This window comes from Primulina eburnea, chromosome 1 (genome assembly GCF_022965805.1).
Source record: "Primulina eburnea isolate SZY01 chromosome 1, ASM2296580v1, whole genome shotgun sequence".
Taxonomy (NCBI): domain Eukaryota; kingdom Viridiplantae; phylum Streptophyta; class Magnoliopsida; order Lamiales; family Gesneriaceae; genus Primulina; species Primulina eburnea.
This window is the reverse complement of record NC_133101.1, coordinates 25807558-25816970: the sequence shown is the minus strand read 5'-3', so window position 1 is coordinate 25816970 and position 9413 is coordinate 25807558.

Here is a 9413-nt window from a genome sequence, read left to right as displayed (position 1 = left end):
CCTTTATAGAGGGTTGTTCAGTGCACTCTACCAGGAGCACTTATCTGCATGCTCGGACATCACAATGTCCCCTACCAATGAAACATGGTACTCACATCGCAGATACTAGTCTCTAACTCGAGCGGCCTATATCCTTCTTAGTGGCGGCTGAATCGACTAGGAACAGTTTAGAATATACAGTATTACAAATATGAGTTTCATGATACTCATCATATGAGCATCTCATATTCTTTCTACTATTTGTATATTCAAGGACTTTATCTATGCAACTAGCATGGGTATAAAGATAAAGATGCGCCAAATTAATAAATTCAAATATTATTAAAATAAAGATCGTTTATACAAAGAGTTTCATCGTGAACAGTCGGCCAACACTTGGCTCGACGTGCACCTACTCTAACAATCTCCCACTTACACTAGAGCCAACTACCCATATACTTTAGACCCATTGATTCGCGATGCTTCTCAAATGATGGTCCTGGTAAAGGCTTAGTTAGTGGATCAGCAACATTATCTGCGGAGCCGACTTTGTCAATCACGACATCTCCTCTTTCCACGATCTCTATGAGGATGTGGTACTTTCTCAATACGTGTTTGGACTTCTGATGAGACCTTGGCTCCTTCGCCTGAGCTATGGCTCCCGTGTTGTCGCACATCACCGGGATAAGAGCAACTCCATTTGGAATGACGCCCAACTCTTGGACGAAATTCCTAATCCAAACAGCCTCCTTTGCTGCAGCCGATGCAGCAATGTATTCTGCCTCAGTGGTGGAATCCGCAGTACTGTCTTGCTTGGAACTCTTCCAAGAGACAGCACCACCATTGAGCATGAATATGAATCCGGAGGTTGACTTCGAGTCATCAACATCGCTTTGGAAGCTAGAGTCGGTATAGCCTTCCAATTTCAGTTCTCCACCCCCATAGACCAAGAACAACTTATTGGTCCTTCTCAAATACTTGAGGATGTCTTTCACAGCTTTCCAGTGTGGAAGACCAGGGTTGGATTGATATCTACTCACTACACTTAGTGCAAAAGCCACGTCAGGACGTGTAGATATCATCACATACATGATGCTACCAATAGCCGAAGCATACGGAATTCGTGTCATCGCCGCTATCTCTGCATCAGTCTTGGGAGACATAGACTTGGATAGGGACACGCCATGACACATTGGTAGATGTCCTCTCTTGGACTCATCCATCGAGAACCGCTTCACGATGGTATCAATGTATGTGGACTGGGTGAGACCAAGCAATCTTTTAGATCTATCTCTATAGATCTGTATTCCCAATACAAAAGATGTTTCACCCAAGTCCTGCATTGAGAACTTACTTGCTAACCATATCTTAGTTGATTACAACATTCCTACATCATTCCCAATGAGTAGAATGTCATCAACATAAAGAACAAGGAATGTCACAGCACTCCCACTGACCTTCTTATACATACAGGGTTCCTCAGGATTCTTAGTAAAACCAAACTCTTTTATTGTACTATCGAATCTGAGGTTCCAGCTCCTCGATGCCTGCTTAAGACCATAAATAGATCTTTGAAGTTTGCATACCATATGCTCACTTCCGATAGATGTAAACCCTTCAGGTTGAGACATGTAAATTTCTTCCTTAATATCCCCATTAAGGAAGGCTGTCTTCACATCCATCTGCCATATCTCATAGTCATACCATGCAGCTATGGCTAGCAATATCCTAATGGACTTGAACATCGCAACTGGAGAAAAGGTTTCCTCATAGTCAACACCTTGCCTTTGAGTATACCCTTTTGCTACCAATCGCGCCTTGAAGGTCAATACCTTCCCATCCGCCCCAAGTTTCCTCTTGTAAATCCATTTACATCCTATGGGAACAGTTCCCTCAGGTGGATCCACAAGATTCCACACTTGGTTCGAATGCATGGAATTCATCTCAGATTCCATTGCTTCAAGCCACTTGGATGAATCGGCATCCGATAACGCTTCCTTGAAGGTCCTTGGATCACATCCAAGATTAGGCTCATCATCGCCCTCTTCAAGAAGCAGACCATACCTCATAGGTGGTCTCGAGACTCTCTCGGTTCTTCTAGGAGCTTGTATCTCCTCACTTGGCTTCTCGGGTGTGGGTTCTACAACTGTGGGTGTCTCTCGAACCTCTTCGAGTTCTATCAACTCGCCCTTTCTATCCAATAGAAATTCCTTTTCCAAAAAGGTTGCATTCCTAGAAACAAACACCTTTGTTTCTTGGGGATGATAGAAATAATATCCAATTGAATTCCTTGGATATCCCACAAAGTAGCAAAAAATGGATCGACTATCCAATTTATCTCCCACTGCCTGCTTCACATAAGCAGGACACCCCCATATTCTAAGATAAGAATACTTGGGAGGCTTACCCATCCATATCTCATATGGAGTCTTGTCAACTGCCTTTGTATGGACATTGTTCAACAACAGTGCCGCTGTTTCAAGCGCATATCCCCAAAAAGATGGCGGCAACTCCGTGAACCCCATCATAGACCGAACCATGTCCATCAAAGTCCGGTTACGATGCTCCGAAACACCATTCAACTGCGGTGTAGCGGGCGGAGTCCACTGCGAGAGAATCCCATTCTCCCTAAGATACTCTTGGAACTCGGCACTCAAGTACTCACCACCTCGATCCGATCGAAGTGTCTTGATGCTTCGTCCCAATTGCTTCTCTACTTCACTTCTGAATTCTTTGAACCTTTCAAAGGATTCAGACTTGTATTTCATCAAATACACATACCCATACCTCGAAAAGTCATCGGTAAAGGTGATGAAGTAGGAATGTCCATGCTTAGTGGTGATGCTAAGCGGACCGCACACATCGGTATGGATCAAATCCAATAACCCTTTGGCTCGCTCCGCATGGCCCTTAAAGGGAATTTTGGTCATCTTTCCTTTTAGACAGGATTCACAAGTCGTGAGAGCATTAATATCGGACATATCAAACATGCCAACTCCCACTAACTTGTTCATCCTTCTTAGGGAAATATGTCCTAATCGAGCATGCCATAATTGTGCCGAATTTAGAGTATCTTGTTTGCGCTTATTTGTTGTTGTTATCATTTGGACATTGTTAAGTGGAATATCTTTTAATTTTAAGGTGTAGAGATTGTTTTCAAGTTCACCGGTACCAACTAAACATTCATTCTTGTAAATATTGCAAACACCTTTGCCAAATAAACAAGAAAATCCATCAATATCAAGCATAGGAATGGAAATAATGTTTTTAATCAAGTCTGGTACAAATAAAACATCTCTCAAAACCAAATTAAAATCATTGTTCAAACATAAATAAACATCTCCCACAGCCTTGGCAGCAACCTTTGCTCCATTGCCCATCCACAAGAAGGTCTCACCTTCCCTGAGCTTCCTACTTCTTCCCATCACCTGCAAATCATTACAGAGATGTGAGCCATAGCCGGTATCCAATACCCAAGAGGTAGAGTTAATGGAGATATTTACTTCAATATAGAACATACCTTTGCCAGAACCCTTCTGAGCAAGATATTCCCTGCAGTTACGCCTCCAATGTCCAGGCTTCTTGCAGTGGTGACAGATGTCAACAGTCTTCTCGGCCTTGGCTGGCGCGGCTGCCACAACGGGACTCGGTGTTTGCCTCTTCAAGGGCTCGCTCTTCTTGGGACGCTTGAAAGAACGCTTCTTTCCCTTCCCAGGTGGACCGGTCTTCGTGCCAGATGAAGAGCCCACATAAAGAACCAACTTCTCCTTTTTGATTGTGGACTCAAAGGTCACAACCATGTTCACCAACTCTTCAAGACTGGGCTCGAGCTTGTTCATATTGAAATTCACCACAAAAGGATCGAACGAGTTCGGCAGTGACAACAGTAGCACATCCGTGGTCAACTCCGATGGCAAGATCAAATCCATGCCAACGAGCTTGTCCACGAGCCCAATCAACTTTAGGCCATGCTCATGGACCGAAGTCCCATCTCGCATGCGTAAAGTGATGAGCTCCTTTACTGTGGCATGCCTCAAAGGCCGAGTCTGCTCACCGAAGAGCTCTTTGAGGTGCATATGAATGTCAGCAGCATTCTTAGCATCCTCGAATCGCCTCTGCAGCTCATCGTTCATCGAAGCCTGCATATAACACCTCGCCTTCAAGTCATGGTCGCACCAATCCTTGTAGGTCTGCAATTCCTCAGGAGTGCAGCTGGTCGGAGCCTCAGCAGGGGGCGACTCAGTCAGTGTGTATGCGATTTTCTCCGAGTTTAAGACAATCTTTAGATTTCTTAGCCAAGTGATATAGTTAGGTCCGGTTAGAACGTGTTTTTCGAGAATAACCGAAAACGGGTTGCGAATTGATGACATTGTCAAAGATTTGTACTGAAAAGTAAAACAGATAAATGTTAATGACTATTTTAAAATATTTAATAAGATATAAAGTTTGGACTTTTACTTTATAAATTATCGCTCCCACTGTTTTGACATTTTCACTACCCTCTAGTGAAAACGGGAAACACTTTCCTCAGTAGGTACGTAAGGTCCAATCAGCGAATTGTGATCCCGAATAATATCGGCCATCACAATTCCTAAAAGGTAGTTTCCAATTGCATCGCCATGCAACCCTCTACGTAAACTTTTGTCTCACGTTTGATTAGGACCCAATAATATGACGTCGTTCATCTTTACGTGTCAAGCCTAACCCATCGATATTGAACCTTAATGGACGGTCGCCATGAGTTCCCTCAATAATATGAGCCGAAATCATGGGAGTTCCACGTAGTTCACATCACTATGTCAATGGATGTCATAGCTTTCCGGTACCCAGGGCCCCCTCAATAATATGAGCCGAGCCCCGAGTACGGGTAGCGTTCATCATGCATCCATTGTCGATGGAAGACAAGGAAATTATAAACAGATTTATAATTCCCCTTTTCGGACTTGATATTAATTTTGAATCTTATTCAAAATGAGGGTTTTTAATTTTGAAAGGTCTCATCATTAATTTTATTTTAAAAGCTCGCCATGTTTGATCGTATGTTTGCCGGATTCATGCAACTTTGTTATTATAATAATAATAACGCACATACTCATTATTTATAACATATCATGCATATATTATAAATAGAAAACAGTACAAGGATGATCAATTGCCCTAAAACTAATGGCCCGTGTGAGCTAAACACGGGCCTAGGTCCAATCCTAGGGTAAATGCACGGGATGCAAATGCAACTACATTATTACATTAGCATCCAATATTACATGTCTTCGATCTTCATAATCACCAAGGCCACCATCTTCCAATCTTGATCTTCCACTATTCTAATATTTACAATTAAATATACATGGCACATAGGGATACATCTCATGGGATGGGAACGGGCCATAAACCAAGCCCACTTTAAATTGATAATTATTACAATCATTCAACACAAATATCCTAGCATACACCTAGCAAATTGGGCTTGGGCTTTTGATCATCCTTCATGCATAATATCACATATCATACACCATCAATTAATTATCACTATAATTAATTGATCCAATATTGTATATCTTGATCCAATCACTAACAGCCACAATTATAAATTAAATTAACAAAGTATACAAACACCTTTGTCTACTTTCAAATTAATTTATTTATAATCGAATTTCTTGTAAATCACCATTTACTATAAATAATCAAAGTCCTACTTCAATTATTTATTTTATGAGAAAATATGTGCAACATTTGTAAATTTAAACTTAAGGGCCCAAAAACCATTTTTCACCAAAATATTTTGGCCCATTTAAATTTCACAAATTATGTTGGCCATTCAATGGCCCAACATCTTAAGGCCCATGACACTAAGATTCACCAAAACACTTTTGGAAACCCTAGTCGTCATCGCCGTCGCCGGAGCTCCATCGCCGGATTCCGGCCACAACAAAAAATTTTTTTTTTTAATTTTAAAAGAAGCATTTCGGGCAGCCCCTTGGGCTGCCCTCGGCTGCCCGAAAAATATTTATTTTTGTTTCTTCAAATTTTCGGCCCTTTGAATTTCCTTGCAAAAATATTTCTCAAGCGGTTAGAAATCGATCTCAATACAATATTACGTAAATATAACACAAAAATCGTAACCTTAGCTCGGATACCACTTGAAAGCGGAACGGTTACGGTGGCCGGAAGCGCAACGGAAGTCAAAAATCTTAAAAAAAAAGCATAGAATTTTCGGCCACCTTTGTTTTCATGCAATATTTACAAAATAATCACATACATAGGATGTTCAAGTGATTTACCTATCAACCTTAAAAAGTTGATGATGGCTCCAACTTAGTTGACTAGCAACTAAGCTCTTCTTGGCAAGACAAGTCTACAAGCTTCCTTCCCCTTCAAGAATTAGGCCCACCACTTAACAAGGTAAATCCCCTCAAGTTTTGCACTAGAAAAACTTGAGGATTTTTCAAAGAGAAATTTTGTTCTCCAACAAATTGAAGAACAAAAGAGAGAAAAATTTTGAGAGTATTTTTCTTCAAGTTTCGGCCAAGGTGAAGTGTAGAATGAGGGAGTGAAGTCTAGTCTTGGGTGTGGGAAAAGTTGGGAGAAAAGGTGCATGCCTTTTGAATTTTTTTTAATAAAAAGTAACCAAGACTCTTCACCTCCCAAGCATGCAAACCCTAGCATGTCTCACATATATATTATATGGTTTTTAACACATTAAAAAACCATGGACTAAATTTTAATTATCTCAAACACATTTGAGATTAATTAAATACTACTTGAATTTATTCAAGTCCCACTAGTTAAATAATTATTTTAATTGAGCTCTACAAGACTCAATATTATTTAATTAATTCAACATTTGAATTAATTTAATTATTTAGACTCTACTAGGTCCACTAGTGTTTAATTAATTCAACACTTGAATTAATTTAATTTAGTCCTCAATAATGTTTATGAAAATCACAATTTTCAACTACATTATTTACTTGGCCAAATTTTAATCTTAGGAAAACTTCCATAAATTAAAATTTATATTTCTCTCTTAGAAGTCATACTTCTATTTTTCTTTACGCTTATAAACACATTTACAAGCCGTCCAACACATTGAACTATTTTACTTCTCTTCGGGATTTACAAAGCAAGTACTTGTGTGGCCCTCAATGGTTCATTGATACAACTAGCCGTGGGTTCACATCTCTATGTGATTCGGACTAAACATGTCTTTATTCGAACATACCCCAATTGCTCCATTCTTACTTATCAACACCTTGATAATAAGAACGTCAGAACTCAAGTCTGATAGCACCCAACCAATCACGTTAAACGCCTAGCAGCATCGCTTACGTGATTCCCTAGGTATCACATGATAGTGCCTGCAAGAACCATTCAATTATGGTTAGCGTACAGTACGGTCCCTTCAACTCATATATCCCGACCGATTCGACAACTATTGGTTTATCGAGAGTTGTCAATGAATCGATACTATGTGTCATGTTGTGGTTGCATCGATGGTGTAATCTATGAAACTCCTTTCATAATTACCACCATACTCTGATCAGAGATTTCAACCCACACATACATGAAAAACACATAGGATATCCATACCCGTAGATAAGCGGTGAATCCCCGGCTACAATGCATCGACTCCTATATGTTTCGCCGTAACACCCAACCTTGCCACCTGATGATCCCATAAGAGTCGGTAAACAAGTCAAAGTGAAACGCTAGCACATAGAGTCTCAATGTTGTCCCGGGTCATAAGGACTAATGGTGTACAACCATAAACTAGGACGTTTCCACTCGATAAGTGAGAACCACTTGGAAAGTCCTTTATAGAGGGTTGTTCAGTGCACTCTACCAGGAGCACTTATCTGCATGCTCGGACATCACAATGTCCCCTACCAATGAAACATGGTACTCACATCGCAGATACTAGTCTCTAACTCGAGCGGCCTATATCCTTCTTAGTGGCGGCTGAATCGACTAGGAACAGTTTAGAATATACAGTATTACAAATATGAGTTTCATGATACTTATCATATGAGCATCTCATATTCTTTCTACTATTTGTATATTCAAGGACTTTATCTATGCAACTAGCATGGGTATAAAGATAAAGATGCGCCAAATTAATAAATTCAAATATTATTAAAATAAATATCGTTTATACAAAGAGTTTCATCGTGAACAGTCGGCCAACACTTGGCTCGACGTGCACCTACTCTAACAAAAACCGTCGCTAAATGTCCAATTTTATTAAAAAAATAACCGGACAGAGGGGCGTTCATAAAATATAAAATATAAATAAAATAATTCAAAACACGTGGGGCCCGCGTGTCAGCAAATCAGCGACGGTTTCAATTGTCTAATTTTTTTAAAAAAATAAACTGACACAGGGGCGTTCTATACCCTCTCTATAACGCCCACTCACAATAGAGAGGGGTGTTAAATGGGTGGTAACACCCATTTAACACCCCATTGTGGGTGCCCATACAAATTTATGATATCTTATTTTGAATAAAAGTATTATTTTTAATGCATGTGATTTTATATGTATTATTTGTTACTCATGTTTAGAACGTGCTGAGTCAGGAGATTCTACAGCCTCCACCTAATCAGGATGCTAGTGCCCGTGTATTAGCCGGTAAGGCTCGTTTACTACAGAAGTGAAAGGAATCGATTTAGGTGACCGAAATGCACAACAGAAGCAAAAATTTTCGAAAATCACATGAAAGATGTCGGCCACCTTGTACTAGGTGTAGCAAATACAAAATCTCAACTTTGTCATACATAGTGTGTTGAGAAATAGTTACCTATCAACCTCTTGAGGTTGATGATGGCTCCAACCAAGTTGTAAACAACTTGGCTCTTCAATAGTAGACAATCTACAAGCTCCACCTAGCTTTTGGACTCCTTACTTCAAATCAAGCCCACCACCAACTAGCTAGAACCACCTTAATTTTGCACTAGAAAAATTAGGGTATTTTTCTTTGAGAAGTGAGAGCAATCTTCAACTATTGAAGAAGCCAAAATGAGAGAATTCTCCTTGCCAAAATTTCGGCCATGTGAGATTGAGGAGGGAGGGAATGAGTTGTCTTGGTGTTTGAAAAAGTAGTCATCACCTTTTTGCATGCCAAACAATTTTTTAATCAAAAGTAATCTCCATCTCTTCACCTCCCAAGCATGCAATGTAAGTGGGCTTGTAACATTTACAAAGCCCATGGACTTTTATTTAAATGTCTCAAACCCATTTGAGACCATTTAACAATTTCTTGATTTTACACAAGCCCACTAGTTTAATAATTATTTTTAATTGGGCTCTACAAGGCCCAATGTAGTTTAATTAATTCAACACTTGAATTAATTTAATTATTTAGACTCTACTAGGCCCACTAGTGTTTAATTAATTCAACACTTGAATTCATTTAATTTAGTCCATAATAATGTTT